This window comes from Akebia trifoliata, chromosome 3, assembly GCF_017979445.1.
Source record: "Akebia trifoliata isolate Shusen 1 chromosome 3, ASM1797944v1, whole genome shotgun sequence".
Classification (NCBI taxonomy): Eukaryota; Viridiplantae; Streptophyta; class Magnoliopsida; order Ranunculales; family Lardizabalaceae; genus Akebia; species Akebia trifoliata.
In genome coordinates, this window is record NC_141377.1 from 27,821,566 (window position 1) to 27,840,814 (window position 19,249).

At 35.1% G+C, this 19,249-nt stretch overlaps 1 pseudogene; it reads left to right on the forward strand.

The window, feature by feature from the left end:
* LOC147406264 (homeobox-leucine zipper protein ROC2 pseudogene) overlaps nucleotides 1-19,246 on the forward strand; it is a 36,757-nt pseudogene extending 17,511 nt beyond the window's left edge.
* Nucleotides 19,247-19,249: the final 3 nt, after the last annotated feature.

The window sequence follows — 19,249 nt, forward strand, 5'->3', positions numbered from 1 at the left end:
ACAACGAAACATTGTTGTTGCTTGCATGACATTGCACAATTTTATCAGAAAACATACGATTGTTGATGAAGAATTTGTTCGATACGAGGAAGAATGAGCAATGAAAGAGGAAGAATATATCACTAATCAAGAGTATCTCCTATCAATAAGTCGTCAGAGTCAACAAATAATAAAAATACATAGGGATTCAATAGCTGATGTCATTTTTACTTGCAATAATTTATACATTTTCATATTATATTTTTTTACTTTGTATTGTACATGTAAATACTATTATTCGATGTTGGGATAAAGATTATACTACTTTTAAGTATATTTTCAAGATTCCATGCTTATTTATTTATGTTTTTGTGTATGATGAATAGCATTAATGACAAATTATGCATATCCACCATGTTGTTCATGTGATTGAGTAATGACATTAGTCACATCTAAAACAACATAAAATTATGGAAAGATGTTTTATAGGTTTCAATCTTGACAGGTAATATCTCATTGATATTAATGTTGGGTGCGTATTTATATAATTAGATTGATATTAATTCAAGTGTTATTTTACTTTATAGAGACATGCAAAGTCTTTTGTATGGGCAGATGAAGTTGACATTATCAATGATAATGTTACTCAAGATAAAATACTAAAGTCAAATAAGAAGAATTAAAAATATATTTTGTATGCATTTGTTGGATGTATATTTTTCATGTTTTTATTTATTTCAACTTTACTTATTATATTAGCTATGATTATTATGTTTAAATGATGCCAGAATATAAATGAGATGTTATGTGGATGTGTTATGTATATACGATGTAATGTGGATGTATTATGTATATACGATGTTGGATTGCGTATTATGCAAGTATTTTATTTATCAAGAAAATTTCTTATGTCCATTTTTAAGAGGAGATGCTGTCGAAGTTTCTATAGAATTATAAATTTTTTATAATTTTTTAAAGAATTATAAATTTTTAAAATTAAAATAATTGTTTTTATAAATTTTTAATATAAATTTATTATATATCTATATATATATATAATGTAATTATATAGTTATAAGGGTATTCTGGTAATTTTTTATGCATTATGGGTGTATTATATTTGATTGCGTATTTTGTTTATTAGGAAAATTCATATGTCCATTTTTAAGAGGAGATGCTGTCGAAATTTCTATAGAATTATAAATTTTTTATAATTTTTTAAAGAATTATAAACTTTTTAAAATTAAAATAATTGTTTTTATAAATTTATATATATATATATATATGGTAATTTTTGATGCATTTTGAGTGCACTATGTTGGATTGCATATTATGCAGGTATTTTGTTCATCAGGAAAATTTCATATATCCAGTTTTAAGAGGAGATGCATTATAATTTTTTTATAATTTTTTAAAGAGTTATAAACTTTTTAAAATTAAAATAATTATTTTTATAAATTTATTATATATATATATATATAATGTAATTATATATTTATAAGGGTATTATAGTAAATTTTTATGCATTCTAGGTGTACTATCAACCTTCAGGGTATTCTAGTCATTTTATCCTAATACAGTAGATTTCAGAAGTTGTATCAAACAATAATTACCAGATTCTGGTAAACTGCACAACACTTTTACAAAGCTCTATCAAGCAAGCTTTTCAGTGTTTCAACTTCTGCCAACAGATTCAGGCAGTTGTATCAAACGGGGCCTTATAGAGTTTTCTTTACACCTTGGAAGATTTTGTCTTGGTTGAATGCACCCTCAAGCCAAGCAACCTCCATGAGAGCTTAACATTAGGTGAGCCTACCCTCAACCTATCTAGATCTCTCACTTGATCCCACTACAACCATCAAACTTTTCCTTGTACACACATTGGTAGACTTAAGAAGCAAGGAGCAAAATGTGAAGTTGGAATTAATGAAATCAAGGACATGAAGACCTCAAGCATCAAAGTGAAAGATTCATCAATTTAGGCATCCTTGATTCGTCTTCACTTACCTCTTCATCACCTTGCACGTATTAGTACATTCAAAAAGCAATGAACAAAAAGAGAAGATGGAAAGAATGATTATAATGAGTCGATAAACTCGAAAATTTGATTAGAAGATCCAACCGTCGAGACGCACTTGTGAGCTTAAGGATTCAAAGAACTTAAGATCGTCATTGACAAACCTTAAGTGTCGATGTGAACCATAAACCTCATTCGTTAGTGAACATCAAGACCTTTGCGAATGTGACCTTGGGAGTGGATGTAGGTACATTGCCGATTTACTATAAATTGTTTGTCTCGTGTTTGTGAAAATACTTTCATCAATTTACACTTAAATGAATGCATGCTATGAATGAATATTATGTTATGTATGACATGTCATCATTGTTTAGATTCTAAGTCAACTTCAATTGCATTGCAACCTTGAGATAAGCTATGAGAATGGATGTATGCATATTACCGATCCATTAGATGTCTTATGTCTCGTGCATGGTTTATGATTCCTTATTTTACACTTAAATACTTTGAATGTCATGAGATGCCATGAATGCCGAATAGGTAAATCTTATATGAATAGATTGTTAAATGACATGATAAAATGAATGTTTAAATTTCAAGTGTATTTTCATTAAATACAATTTAGAGACATAAGTGCAAAATTCGAGGATTGGTGAATGACTTAGAACAAATAGTCACATTATTAATCTAAGTTAAAATTTGGATAAATTGAATAAAATTTTAATTATCCTATTCACCTCCCTCTAAGACTAGATATGATACGAAGCCTGCAATTTTCAAAGGGACATGCCATAAGTTTAAAGACACGTGGACTATCTCAATTCTCAATTATTCATAGAAAATAGAAGGATATTTAAATCACTAAGAACATTGAGAGGGCAACAAGTTGAAGGCGGCAAGTCATGAGTTTAAGAAAACAAGGGTATCTCAAATATTCCCCAAAATATAATAAGTATATATATATCTTCCAAAAGGGGTTGGAGGGGGGACTGCCCCCTTTCGCCCTGCCCTTGTTAGTGATTGCTTTAGTGAACAAGAGATAAATAAAATCTACATACTTAATACGGTATGAGAAATGACAATAATAATAATAATAATAATATGAAAAATAAAAAAAATAAAAAAGGAGAATGATTTTTTTATGGATGATCTTGGATGGACAATGAAAAAGAATAACTACTTTGGAAGTCCTTGCATGGATGAAAATTAAAGAGAAAAAAATATCTTATGTATTTCTAGGGACATTAGAGAAAGAGAGCTCAAGCATAAAATAAGAAATAGGACATTGACAATAGTATTAAGGTTTAAAATACCTTATCAAAAGAATATTTTGATCAATAAAAAAGTTGATTCGAACTTACATTTAAATACAATTCGATATATTCTGATATTTTGAACCATATCTGGAAGACAACATCTGACATCAACATTGGCAAGCGAGTAGTAATTTTGTGTGAAAGGGAAATACAAAAGGTCTAAATTTTGCTCTTTTTGAATATTAATTTTTTGAGAAAAAAAAAAAAAAAAAAGCTAAAAAACAAACAAGTGCTCAAATGGAATTTCTGAAAAATGTATTAAATAAGGAAATCCAAACGAATACTAAGCATAATGGCTAGGATGTTTTCGTCATTTAAAAAAAATATTCCATCAGTTTGGTCATTTTAAAATTCCAACTCACCAACTCATCAAAGAGGTGGGTCCACTTCAGTGATAATAGGTCCCACGTCAAGTGCCACGTGTAGGTGAAGATAATAAAATCCACGGGTTATGATTATGACTGTGAGAAGACGTTACGTAATCTAACACTCCTTCCTTCCCGTAAAGGAAAACTTTTCTTTTTTAACATTTGTTACTTAACAGCAAAGGGAATCTTTTAGAAGAATCAAATCACTCTAAATATTTGTGACACCACTGGTGAACTGTGTCCCTTCACCACAGTCTATTCTGAAAGATTAATTAAAAGACCTTAATACCCTTTTTCTACCATCAGTCAAAAAAGAAAAATCCTTAATTTTACTGTTGATTTAAACATATTCCTTTTGATTTTGGTGAATACTTGAGATATCCCCTATATTTTCAGACTAATAACATGACCCTTGACCTTGGTTTTTCTCAAGTAGATAAATCAACAATGACCTAAGTGCTCTCATCTTTAATATATAGTTAAAATCTTTGATTTTTCTCAAAATCAGTCATCTTTAGTTTTTTGGGTGATTTTGTTTGATCTTGTCTTCAATTTTAAGATTCTATCAACTTCACACTTTAGACCTTAAGGTTCTGTTTGGATTGAGAGAAATGGAGAGAAGAGAAGAGAGGGGAAGAGAAAATAATTGAATTTCTCTCCATTTTTCTTGTTTGGATTGTTAAGTGGGGAGAGAAGAGGAGAGAAAAAAAAAGGTGGATTTTCTTTCTCTCCAAAAGTGGAGAGAAGAGGAGAGAAAACTGTTAAAAATATTTTATAATGTCAACTTTGCCCCTTGAACTCTTTTAAGATATTTTAAAATTTCAAAGTTGTCCCAAGTTCTCTCTTGTCAATCTAAACATGGTGGAGAGAAATTGAGTTTCTCTTCTCCTCTTCTCTTCTCTTCACTTCTCTCAATCCAAACATAGCCTAAAGGACAAAATAGGATTCTTGGAGAAGTAAAGATGGTATAATTTTAGAAAAAAAGTTGAAAGTTTTTATAAGGGGGGCAAGGTTGGAAAGGATGGACTACAAAATGTAAAAATGATTTATCATAGAAGTCGAAAAGCTTAAAATTGGTAGATGTTTTTTAATACAAAAATCAATGATTTTTGGCTAGATGTTGAAGATGAAGGCATTTTGGTCATTTTTCATGAGGGTATAAAAAAGAATGAGGTCAATGAGGCATTTATCACTTTGAAAATACAAGGGCTATATCAACCATTCACTCAAATGCGGAAGGATGTGTCAAAACCACCATAATTTTCCTCACCAAATATCATCATTGCTAAGCTCTTTAACCTCTTGGTTAATGATTGGGAAAATTACTTAATGCATCATGATATAAGGTTTACTAAATGCCTCTCACCGTAACAACAACCCTTTGCCATCTCTTTCAACTTGAGTTTTTAACGGGGGACCATTTCAACAAATGACAAATGAAGAACGAGAACTCATAATTTCAAATATTTAAAAGCAATTTTTTATCTATTCCGACGATATGTGATAAGGAATGGATAACAACACTCATATGAAGATTTAGATGTAACTTTTGATTCAAATGTATGTTTCACTATTATTATAGATATGTTTTGGGTGTTTTGTGAATGTCTTTTCTTGTTTTTGGTTAAGCAAAATGGCATTAATAAGATAAGACTATTTTACAAGTCCAAAATGGGTAGTCCTCAACATATCTTCCAGAAAAGCTTTTTTTAGCCAAGGGAGGAAGGTCTTGAACAGAAAAACAAACAAAGGGAAAGTTACATAAAATTTCAAAGGATGCAAAAGCATTGGTGACTCCATTACATTCCCTCCATGTATGTTGAATCTTCCATTTAAATTGTGATAAAACTTTCTTAATGCCAAGCATTACTGCTTTTGTTTTCCAAGGAATAACAGCTCCTTTCAAGCCATTCACCAAGTGTTGAGTCCATCTCAATGATCACCAACTCTTGGCAATTGAGCAATTGAAGTGTTTGTAAAAGAGCAGTCATTTCAACCATGTTGTTCGAGCCACTGCCGAATGACCAACACCCAGTTGTTATCAACTCTCCTTCCCAATTTCTAAGAGCAAAACTACAGCCCGATGCACTTGAGGAGCCTACTAAGATATTGATAAAAAAAATTGTGGATGATATGGCTTCACAACAATACCCAGATCTAGAAGACAATTCAGCTTCGATGGGGAAATAGGCTTTTTGTAAATTCCAACCTCATTCAATTCCAAAATACAACTGTTGGTTGTTTTGGGCGTCCATGTGGACCCAATTCATGTTTTTCACATATTAGGACTCTTCTTGGAGTTAGAGTCCTAATAAGATTGAGTCCCTATCTATATAGGAGACTGCAATCTTATTTCTAATATTTATATATATAAATAGATAAGAATTTAGGACGTGAAAAACACAAACCAAAACATAAACTTCTCTCAATAAATTTCTTCTCTCTAAGAAGACAATTTTCTAGATTTCTATCAAAAAATCCCTAGGGTTTAAGGCTTGGAAACAGCGACAGCTCTAGAAGCGTTGACGTGACGGGTATTTTGGACTTTTGATCTCCGACGATCGAATCAACGTGACACGACTCAAGGATTGGATCTTCGCTGTGACACAAGGTATGCTCCCTAAAAATCCTAACATTAGTATCAAAGCCTTATTTGTTTCGTGCTCCATTGTGTTGTTCAAATTAATAAAAAAATCTAAATCGATTTTTTACTCAATCGAACAAAAACCTAAGATCTCTTTTGACAAGAATTTTTTTTTTATAAATCGTTTTTGGAAAGAAAGTTAGGTTTTTTTATTCTCCATCAATTTTGAAAAAAAATTTGGGGATTTTTCATTGAACCCTCATCGAACACTTCTAAATAAATAAATAAACAAAATAGAGAAAAATAGGGATAATAGATGAGATCTGAAGGAACTCACCTGATCTGTCTCTGATTGAAAATTAAGTACGCCCATGGTTCTACTTCACCATAATACATTCCTCTGTTTGGAAAGAAAACGGATGTGGCTTCATCAGAGAGGTTGGAATGGTGAGGTTGTAGATCTCACCACCTGTGTTACTAATGACGGATCAAAACACTTCCAAGTGTTGTGATGAGACTATCGTTGTTCTTCTCACCGGAGTTAATAATAATCTTACGTTTACCTTACTTGTGGGGCAAGTAGGGGGAGAACCAAGAGAAAGGAGGAATAGAGTTAGCTAAGAAGATAAAATTCAAATTAACTAAAAGGAATTAAAACTGTTTTTCTTTGTATTTTTGAACTTATAAGAAAATGTAAAATTACTAGAAAAGAGACTAAAGTAAATGAAATTAAAAGCAAGTAAACTTATGAAATTAAAACACCATTAGAGGTGGATCTACCTAGAACATGTTGATGAGCAATTCTTAGTTTCAAGCCTTTTTATAACTCAATCGTAAGAGCTTGGTGTTAGCTCCTTAGATTAGAAAGTTTTGCAAATGAAATGAAATAAGGGAACATAAACAAAATAGAATTCTTTGAAAACTTCCTACTACCAATTATCTAGTTTAAGCATACTTTATCTTGATCTAATCTAAGCATAAAGTATCTATATTAAGAATAATAGGTGCAAGAAACTTAAAGAGAATTCATAAGCATTTTAAATAAAAGAAGGGCATGAAATTAAAAATAACACAAGAACTTGCTCTAGGCTTTTCCACTCTCCAATGGAGGGGACTTAGCCTAATGTCATTGCAAGAGAGGGAAGATAAGAGATGAAAGAACTTTTCTTCATTTCATGGAGAAAATTACAACTTCTTCTTCTTCTACTTCTTACAAGACTAATTAGCCAAAAGGAAATAACTAGAAAATGAAAATACAAAAAATAAGAGAATAGGCAAAGAGCCTTAGATTAAAGGAGTCTTGGATAAGAGAACTAAGATGAGACCCTTTCTCTAGAAATGAAGGCTCTATTATAGAGAAAAATGTGTGTAGAAGAGTCTAAAAGTAGCCTCCACTTTTCTTTGCACAAAAAGACAAAAGAGGAGAATATGAGTTAAGGATTAGGGCATTCCAAAGTGTTAGGGCATTCCAAAGTGGGCCCAAATGCTTTTGCCTTGAGATTTTGATTCCAAATTGTTGATTTTCTGCACAAGAAACACACGTAATTAGATTTATCTAGTAAATGAATTTATTTATATATAATTAAGCTTAATTAACATGCAACGTGGTGGTTTGAGGCTTATCATGATTATTATCTTATATAGAGAAGAAATGGTACAAAAATCAAGATAAATATTCGAAAAATGTGCGTATAATTGAGTGTTTGGAGACACTCATCACACCCCCAAACTTACCTTTTTCTAGTCCCTAGAAAATAAAACTGCCACTTTCGCAGGCACCTCGGCACCTCGACTGCATTTAGCGAATGCAGCAAGCCTTGAACCGCTAGGTTACCCCTAGTGGACGAGTTTGACTCGTGAGGGTTTGCAGAAAATATACACAAAATTTGAAAACAACTTTGAAGTAAAAATAGTCAAAAAAAACTTATATTGAAAAGCACAAGTCTTTTTTTTGGTTTGTCAATCAATTAGAAGTACTGCTTGGTATAGAGTCCCAACCCTTATTTCTCTACGACAAAACTTAGACTTAAATTGACCTTTGAGCGATAGTGATTCTAACTTAGAAATTTAAGAGATTCGATTTCCCAAAATGAGTTTCAACCTTCTAACTACTCAAGAATAACTGGAGTAACTTAGGGTTTAATTCTAAACTTAGCATCCTGTCTGGGGTAGTGAGAAGTGTGGATATTCACTTTAATACCTCTAAGGGGCTTTATCTGTGATATTCCAGTATACTCACATTTTTACACTTGATGACTTTCACCCTACTAAAACTTTACATAAACTTTTGGATCTTTGACTTTTTCTCTTTTTTTATATATATATATATATATTACATCTTCACTATTTTTCTAAGAAAAGTAGGCAGCCCTTTTCAAGGTACCCAGTCTAATTCAATAGTTGCTGTACAAGGTGTATACAATCCAGTTCTGTTTTTCTTCTAATCAACCAACCAATTGAACAAGGAAGTCAAAGTTCATCAAACCTAGTTTTTCCTTAAACTCTAGGTAGAAAGAAGGTAACAAGCTCTTTTAATACAATCTAGACTCTTGGTAACCTTATTAGAAGTGACTATAAACCAAAAGATAACTTTGCTCTAATTTTTGCCTAAGAGAGAAACAAAATGGGGACTCCAGATCATAGCTTCCAATGAAAGACTGATTAAATATTTTCACTAAGTGCTTAAAAGATACAAGCTAAGACTTTGAGAAAAATACAACAAAGTTGCCAACCAAATATTTTTCAAATTTTTTTTTTTTTGTATAAAAGAAGAAAATAATAAGTGGAAATCCAACCCATACACCCCCAAACTTAAACATTATATTGTCCTCAATATTTCAACATATACATGCAAAGGTAAAATTGAAATTGACAAAATGAAATGAAGTGGGTTAGATAGCACCTGAGAAAGACCTTATAGTCCTGTTGATATTTAACACAATGTCCCTTGAAGTGCATGGATTGCCTCCCAGAAGCGCTAAGTTAACGTCTTTAGCTAGACGAAAACATAGTTAATTTTGATAGACGGGATCATCGAGAAAAAGAACTTCCTCCTGCGGAACATACTCGAGAAACGGTTTGAGACGTTGGCCATTCACTTTGAAAGTGGATCCGTCCTTAGGATTAAGGACTTCAACAGCACCATGGGGATAGACTGTTTGGATAATATATGGGCCAGTCCATCGAGACTTAAGTTTTCCTGGAAAAAGGTGGAGTCTATTATCATACAATAAAACTCTTTGATTAGGAATGAAATTCCTCCTAAGAATGTGCCTATCGTGAAAGAATTTGGTACGCTCTTTGTACCTTTTGGCACAATCATACGAGTCATTTCTAATCTCTTTTAACTCGTCTAGTTGTAACTTTCGCTTCTCACGGCTTTATCAAAATTAAAGTTGAGGCGCTTGATCGCCCAATATGCACGATGTTCTAGTTCTACAGGGAGATGACAGGCCTTGCCAAAAACTAACCTGTAAGGAGACATCCCTATGGGTGTCTTGAATGCAGTCCTATAAGCCCAGAGTGAATCACTCAATCTCAAAGACCAATCTTTCCTTGAAGGATTGACTTTTTTCTAAGATAGTCTTTATTTTCCTATTAGAAATCTCTACTTGCCCACTTGTTTGTGGGTGGTAAGGTGTGGCAACCTTATGCGTTATGAGGTATTTCTTCATCAACGCGCAGCAAATATCTTGTTGCAAAAATGCGAGCCACCATCACTTATGATAGCTCGTGGAGTACCAAATCTTGAAAAAATCGTCTCCTTGATGAATTTTATCACAACTTTGTGATCGTTAGTTCTACATGCCACAGCTTCGACCCATTTTGACACATAGTCAACGGCAAGTAGGATGTATTGGTAACCTTGGGAGATAGGAAAGGGTCCCATGAAGTCTATACCCCACACGTCAAAAATTTCGATGATCAGGATAGGATTTTGAGGCATTTCATTTCTCTTAGAGATTTTTCCTAATCTCTGACATCTATCACAAGATTCGTTAAACTCGTGGGCATCACGAAAAATACTAGGCCAGAAAAAACCGCATTGTAAGATTTTCATGGCGGTCTTCTTACCACTGAAGTGCCCTCCGCAGGCATGATTATGGCAAAACTCTAGGATACTGACTTGCTCATAGGTTGAAATACAACGTCTAATGATTTGATCGGGACAATACTTAAATAAGTATGGTTCATCCCAGAAATACCATTTTGTTTTTGACAGAAGACGAAGTTTCTCTTGACTAGTCATTTTGACTGGGAATTGACCTGTAACTAGGTAGTTGACAATGTCCGCATACCATGGAGCATTGGCTTGAGAGATTTGCATAAGTTGCTCATCGGGAAAGGATTCAGAGATGGGTAAGGATTCCTCGGATGCTTGCTTGTTAACTATCCTAGACAAGTGATCAGCTACGACATTTTCTGCCCCTTTTTTGTCTCGGATCTCGAGATCAAACTCTTGTAGAAGTAGAATCCAACGGATTAATCTTGCTTTAGCATCTTTCTTTGATAGAAGGTACTTCAATGCTGCGTGGTCTGTGTAGATCACAACTTTAGATCCTATAAGGTAGGGGCGGAATTTTTCAACGGCATAGACCACTGCTAGCATTTCCTTCTCCGTTGTAGAGTAGTTAAGCTGAGCATCGTTAAGGGGTTTACTAGCATATTGGATAACATGAGGTTTTTTTCAATTCGCTGACCAAAAACAGCGCCTATTGCATAATCTGAAGCGTCGCACATAACTTCGAATGGAATGCTCCAGTTTGGAGGTTGAATAATGGGTGCCGAAACTCGGACTTGAGCTTGTTGAACGCAGAGAGACATGACTCTGAAAAGTCGAAAGGAACATCCTTTCCCAATAGCTCACATAAAGGCTTCGAGATTTTTCGAAATCTTTAATGAATCTACGATAAAAACCCGCATGGCCTAGGAATGACCTAATTTCTTTGACCGTTCTAGGAGGTGGTAATTTTTCAATTAGACCTACCTTTGCCTTATCTACCTCAATCCCTTTAGCAGAAACAATGTGCCCTAGCACAATCCCCGATGTTACCATGAAATGGCATTTTTCCCAATTGAGGACTAGATTGACCTCTTTGCAACGTTGAAGGACCAAAGTCAAGTGATGGAGACATTCCTCAAAACTTGGTCCGAAAATTGAAAAATCGTCCATGAACACTTCGAGATATCTTTCTAGCATGTCGGAAAATATACTCATCATGCACCGTTGAAAAGTAGCGGGTGCATTGCATAATCCAAAAGGCATGCGACGATACGCGAAAGTTCCAAAGGGACAGGTGAACGTTGTTTTCTCTTGATCGATTGGAGCAACAGGTATCTGGTTGTACCCGGAATAACCATCTAAGAAGCAATAATAAGAATGTCCTGCTAGACGCTCTAACATTTGATCAATGAAAGGTAAGGGGAAATGATCCTTAGGAGTCATCGAGTTGAGTTTCCTATAATCGATACACACTCTCCATCCATTTTGGACTCGAGTGGGGATTAATTCATTGTCTTGGTTCACTACCACAGTGATACCAGATTTTTTAGGAACTACTTGTATAGGACTCACCCAACGACAGTCAGAGATAGGATAGATAATACCCGCATCTAGCAATTTCATCACTTCCATCCGAACCACGTCTTTCATGACAGGATTTAGTCGTCTCTGAGGTTCTAAGGAAGGTTTAGCAAAATCCTCTAAACGAATGTGGTGCATCACCACAGATGGACTAATTCCTTGATGTCAGCTATGCTCCAACCAATAGCTTCTTGATGTTCCTTTAATACTCCTAACAACTTTCCCTCTTGGACTTCATTGAGGTGAGAGGAAATGATCACAGGCAAGGTTTGATTCTTGCCAAGAAATGCATATCTCAAGGTCTATGGAAGAGACTTGAGTTCCAATTTTGGAGGCTCGACATGAGAAGGAACAAGATTGGATGTGCGTACAGGAAGACTTTCAGCTTTTGCGTGCCACCGCACAGAATCTAAGAGTGGAACGGATTCAAGCAAAGCATTGACTTCGCTTATAGACTCTTCTACGTCCAAGTCAAGGCCAAAGTGAGCCAAACATTTCTTTAGGGGATCAGAGTACCCTAATTCTTGATACGTTTGATTGAATAGCGTATCTATCATGTTCACTTCCTCCATACCATCATCTACATCAATTCCTTGGAAATTGTGGAAGACGTTCAGTTTCACTTTTATATCCCCAAATGCTAAAGTCATAATTCCGTTTCTACAACGAATGACTGCGTCAGACGTGGCTAAGAATGGACGTCCTAAGATGATAGGAATATGACTGTTCGAATTGATGACTGGCTCTGTGTCTAAGACAACAAAGTCAACAGGAAAATAGAAATCTTTGACTTTAACTATCACGTCCTCAACTATACCCTTTGAATTTTTATGGACCTATCGGCTAGACTCAACGTGATATCTGTGGGTTTCAAAACCCCCAAACCTATTGTTTATAAACCGAATATGGTAAAAGGTTCACACTGGCCCCTAAGTCTAAGAGACATTTTTCGACCACTTGATTTCCAATATGAATAGAAATTGTCGGACATCCAGGATCCTTAAATTTGGTGCAATCGTTTGTTGGATGAGTGACGAAGCTTGGGCTGCCATAATAGCTTCCCGAGGAAATGGTGTTTTCCTTTTAGCTGTGGTCAAATCCTTAAGAATTTCGCATAAGAAGGTATCTGCTTAATGGCATCTAGGAATGGGATATTGATATGCACATTTTGGAAGACTTCTAAGACACCCTCAAACTGCTTACCTTTTTTAGAATCTCTAAGGCGATGGGGAAATGGAGCTTTTGGAATTGGCAAAATGATAGGAGGATTTTCCAAATCTTTCTTCTTCTCTGTTGGAGACTCTATGGCTTCTTTTTGAACTTTGTCCTTTTCTAAGACCTTTTCTCCCGTGTCAATAGGTTGGACCTTGTTGTCCACTTCTTTCCCGAACGCAAGGTGTGGATAGCCTGGACTGAGTCTTGTGGAGCTCCAGAATGGCTTCCTACTTCGTATTGACCTTTTGATCCGTTTGGAATCAAAGGTTGACCTCTAGGGTTAGGGATAGTCTGACTAGAAAATTGACCTTTCTCTCTTCCACTCAAGAAGGAAAGAGCTAACTGCCCCAACTGAACTTCCATCTTAGCTATGGATTGCGCAGTGACCTGGTTAATCTGAGTTTGATTTTGATGGGTTTGCTGTTGAGTTTGGATGAACTGCTGTTGCTGCCTCATCAACTCGGCAATCATAGATTCTAAAGACGACTGTTGTTGGGCAGGCTGCTGGTAATTGGTCATGGGATCTGGTATGATGGCTCTGCAATCGATAGATTGTTGGGTTTGATAAGGGACTTGAGGAACAATGGCTTGGTTTGTGGAAGAACCAGATTGCCTAGGAAAACTCCTATTGTAACCTGACGGACCACTAGATTGAATAGGTTCGTTCTGTCTGTATGAGAAATTAGGATGAAACCTATTATCTGGGTGATACGTTTGGCTAAAAGAGTTTGGAGTTGGCTTCTTAAAAACACTATAGCCATTAATCGCATTTGCTTGTTCAGCTTTGATTTGAGGCAAGGTGGGACAACACTCGACCAAATGGTCATTGCCGTCGCATATGACACACAAAGAACTCGGTTCGACAGTCACTTGCGAAATTGTACGAGGGTCTAGGTGAGGTTTGGATGCTGAGATGGTAAAGGCATCTAACTTCTTCGTGAGATTATTCATCCCACTCACTAGACTACACATGACATTTTTGAGATCAGGGTCTGCCTTCATCTCATACATGCCTGTCTTCCTAACCGGATCGTCTCTATCAAATTCTTCTTGGTTAGTACTCCAGTTTTGAGCACTCTCAGCTAACTCTACGAGGAAATCGTACGCTTGGTTGGGAGTCTGGTTCATGAACTGACCCTTATGCATTGACTCGACTAAGGTACGTTGATTCATTGTTAATCCTCTATAAAAACTTTGCACCAACTGTGTGTTTGTCAATGCCATGGTGTGGGCACTTGACCAATAAATCATTGAATCTTTCCCAAGTTTGGGAAAATTCATCATCAGGACGGGCTCTAAAATTTCAAATAGAGTCCTTCATTTTCTCAGTTTTGGTCACGGGGTAGAATTTGGCCATAAATTTTTTTGATAGAACATCTCAGGTAGATATGGAATTGGGTGTTAGGGAGTTCAACCACGCAGCTGCATGGTCTTCCAAGGATAACGGGAACAGAATAAGCTTGATACTCTCCTCATCTAGATTCTGATTTCTAAAAGTTTGACATATAGTCAAGAATCGATTAAGATGGGTGTAAGGTTGTTCACGCTCTAAACCGTGGAACTTAGGGAGCATATTGATGGTGGCAGCCCTAATTTCAAACTGAGGTGCATTGTTCAACGGTTAAAAAAATGCATGTGGGAGGAGATGCGGAAGCTGGAGCGAAGAGCTCATTGAGAGTTCGCTCTCGATCACCATCATAACTACTGATGGTGTCTTGCGTATCCTACTGATGGTACGTTCGATCTCAGGATCAAATGGTTCTAACACGTTATTTTGTGAACGTCTACCAAGCATACAAATCACACAGTCGATCAAACAATCACGAAAAGAAAAGACTGGACCTAATAGGTTGCCTAAAGCTAGACAGCTCCTAACTGGGTAGAAATAGCGCAACTAGCCTTCCAACTGGTTCTATGAAGTCAAGTTTGAATCATTCGGATCTCCAGATCGGAGGAGGCGCATAATGCATAAGCAAGTGCACGCTTAAATACCTTCCTTTCTTGAATAGACTGAGTCTATCCCCTCAAAGGGCAAGATCTTACTAGATACAAAAATGACCAAGAAGCGCAATTGGCACAACTTAAAGCGAAATTTCTCCTATTGAGCTCGTGGGTCCTATAGTCAAGTCTAATTGATTTTAATTAATTTAATTGGATGACTAGTGAATTGATTATCCTAATTAGAGCAAGGAATTGGTAATGACTTCCAATCCTTATCTTATCATGCCATCCCTAGGAGAGGGGTGCTATTTACTACCTAATTAACTATTCCAAGTGTGCAAATTGGAAAAATAACATACAAAGACAAGGAGTAACCCACTAGCAAAGATAGGCGTGGGTGTTTCGGGATTACCTCCTGTGCTAGACGGGGTGAAGACGGTTTGAGTCGACTTAGGCCACCAACTCCAATTTTGGTGTGCGAACCTAAGGAGCCGTGACGGTATTATCCACCCGTCGTCCTTCCTTAGTCTATTACAATCCAAGCCTTCTTGGATAATTAATAAAAATTACAAGAAATCCTATACAAGAGTTTCTAAAACAGAAAAATAAACCTAACTAAAGATTAAAGGAAATTGAAAGAAAAGAAGAAAAAAAAATGTTCACCTACAAGAAGCAAAACAGAAATATTAGCAGAAATGATAGTAAATGGACTCAAAAACAGAATCTGACTTACCGCAATCTTGCTGACTTTGTTACATTTTATAAAAAATTTTGTTCTACCCCAAATCGATATACACTAATAGATAATCGGAGATCGGAGTAGAAAGTTACAGTCAGTTTAAGTTCTGCTGTCAAGGGTGAAAAAGAAAACGAGAATGACTTTTTTCTTTTTTTTCAATGTTTTTTTCTTCTTTCTTCTCTCTTAAAATCTCAAGAACACTTGAACTTATAGAAAGAAACCAAAAGAAAAAAGAAAATAAAATAAAAATGAAAAAAAATAAATAAATAAATTTTAAATCAAAACTTACCACTACTACCTTTACCTTTTCCCGGCAGCGGCGCCAAAATTCTGATGAGACTATCGTTGTTTTTCTCACCGGAGTTAATAATAATCTTACGTTTACCTTATTTGTGGGGCAAGTAGGGGATCGAACCCAAGAGAAAGGAGGAATAGAGTTAAGCTAAGAAGATAAAATTCAAATTAACTAAAAGGAATTAAAACTGTTTTTCTTTGTATTTTTGAACTTATAAGAAATGTAAAATTACTAGAAAAGAGACTAAAGTAAATAAAATTAAAAGCAAGTAAACTTATGAAATTAAAACACCATTAGAGGTGGATCTACCTAGAACATGTTGATGAGCAATTCTTAGTTTCAAGCCTTTTTATAACTCAATCGTAAGGGCTTGGTGTTAGCTCCTTAGATCAGAAAGTTTTGCAAATGAAATGAAATAAGGGAACATAACAAAATAGAATTCTTTGAAAACTTCCTACTACCAATTATCTAGTTTAAGCATACTTTATCTTGATCTAATCTAAGCATAAAGTATCTATATTAAGAATAATAGGTGCAAGAAACTTAAAGAGAATTCATAAGCATTTTAAATAAAAGAAATGCATGAAATTAAAAATAACACAAGAACTTGCTCTAGGCTTTTCCACTCTCCAATGGAGGGGAACTTAGCCTAATGTCATTGCAAGAGAGGGAAGATAAGAGATGAAAGAACTTTTCTTCATTTCATGGAGAAAATTACAACTTTTCTTAAGTTAACTACATCAAATTACATCATGTTTTGATGTGTATTCGTTTGACTTATTGACATATGTGTTTTATATCTTTTAATTGTATGGCTGGGATTTCCAGCAATAATTTATGCTTATTGAGACTCCACGTATGACGATACTCTTTTGACTACAGCCTACATCCTCAATAGGGTACCCTCAAAATCTGTTACATCCACCCCTTATAAGTTATGGATAGGTAGAAAACCCGATCTGGTTCATCTACGTCAATAGGGATCATCTAGTTTTGTTCATATTCCCTCCCATTAGGTAGGGAAGTTAGATATGAGAGCTAAGAAATACACGTTTATAAGATATTCTAAGCATTCTAAGGGTTTTGTGTTTATTTATGAATGAAACAATGGTGGAATGGTAGAGATTGGGTAGCAAGATGTGGATTTCATTGAGAATGATTTCCCAAGCAAAAAAGAAAATTCAGATATCACATGAGTTTTATGAGTTGATATAACCAACTTCGGAATCAGAAGAAGAACCTTCACCTAATCTCGATGAGGGTGGGGTAAATAAACTTTCTGATGATCTAATGATTGTCGAGGATAGTGGAAGTATACCACTAGATGTTACTGATGATGATCTTGAGCTACGTATGAGTAAACATGGAATAATACCCCGTCATCGATTTGAGATTGAAGGGGACTCATTCATGTCTGCCCTACTTAATGATGATGAACCTAGGAATTACTAGGAGGCATTGTTAGTATCTGCTTCTAAAGAATGAATTACTGCTATGCAAGATGAAATTAGTTCTATGATGAAGAATCAAGTTTGGGAACTTGTTGATCTTCTGCCTAGACACAAGATTGTTGGAATAAATTGATTATAAAAGTCAAGCGAAAATCTGATGGGACTATTGATAAGTATAAAGTCCGTTTGATTACGAAAGGATATACCCAAATAGAGGGTATTGACTATGATGAGACTTTTTTACCATTAGTGAGATTCACATCCGTTTGCCTCATTTTAGCCATTGTCGTATATTTAGACCTAAAACTCTTTTAGATGGACGTTAAGACGGTATTTCTCAATGGAGATTTGGATGAGGAGATCTACATAGATCAACTTGTAGGTTTCAAAATAGAAGAACATGAGTGCAAAGTCTGCAAGTTTAAAAAGTTCATCTATGGTTTGAAGCAATCATCCAAGCAATGATATTTTTGATTTCATCAAGCCATTACTACTAATGGGTTTACGATGATGGAAGATGACCATTGTGTATACGTTAAACGGAGTGAAAAAAGTTTTTTAATATTGTCTTTGTATGTTGATGACTGGAAATGATATGGAGCTGATTGTCATCACTTAGAAGTGGTTATCCTCAAATTTTGAAATCAATAATATGAGTGAAGTAAATTTTGTACTTGGAATTAAGATTACTCGTGATCGCTCTAAGATACTTCTTTGTTTGTCTAAGTAGACTTAAATTAGTAGAGTACTCGAGCATTTCTGTATGTAAAATTGTAAACCCATAGACACTCCAATCCAGAAAGGACATTCCTTACATCTTAGTATTTACCCTATGACGGATGCAGATAAAGAAAAGATGACACGAGTATCCTATGAAAATGCAATTGGAAGTCTGATGTATGTTTTGATGTGTTCTCGATAGGATATTTGCTTTGCAGTAGGATTGGCCAGTCGTTATCAAAGTAATCCAGGAACTACTCATTGGAAGGCAGTAAAGAGAATTTTTCGATACTTGCGTGGGATTGCAGATTATTCACTATATTACCAGGAAGAAGATTTGTGATTACAAGGCTATAGTGATACAGATTGGCTAGTAATTTAGATGATCGTAGATCCACATCAGGTTATGCATTCTTATTTGGAGGTGGTGTTGTTTCTTAGTCCAGCAAGAAATAGTCTTGTGTTACATTATCCATGATGGAATCAGAATACATTGCATGTAGTGCTGCGGTTCAAGAAGCTGTGTGGTTGAGAATGTTCCTTATTGGACTCAATATAGTAGTGCATAGTGCCTCATATCCTGTATCATTGTATTGTGATAGCATGGCAGCACTAGCATATGCAAATGATCCTAAATACTATGGCAAATCGAAGCACAATGACATTCGCTACCACTACATTCGAGATATGGTTGCACAGAAGGAGGTAGTCTTATCACATACTTCTTTAGGTCAGATGGTAGCAGATCCTCTGACTAAACCTATTTCCCGAGACATTTATCATACTCATGTTAGGAGTTTAGGACTTCGTAGGTGTTGATCTATGATTGTAATAAATTTTTGTTTTATTAACATTATTGGATATTTTCTTTTTTTATACAGATATTTATTCCTTTAATTTGATTAAATCATTATTATATTGCATTCTTTTTGGATTATCTTGTGCCCACACATTTTTATTATGTTTTTTAATATGGAATTGTTATTTGTCATCAGGTTAAGGTCATTTACTCACATAATGATCACCCTGGTTCATAGACT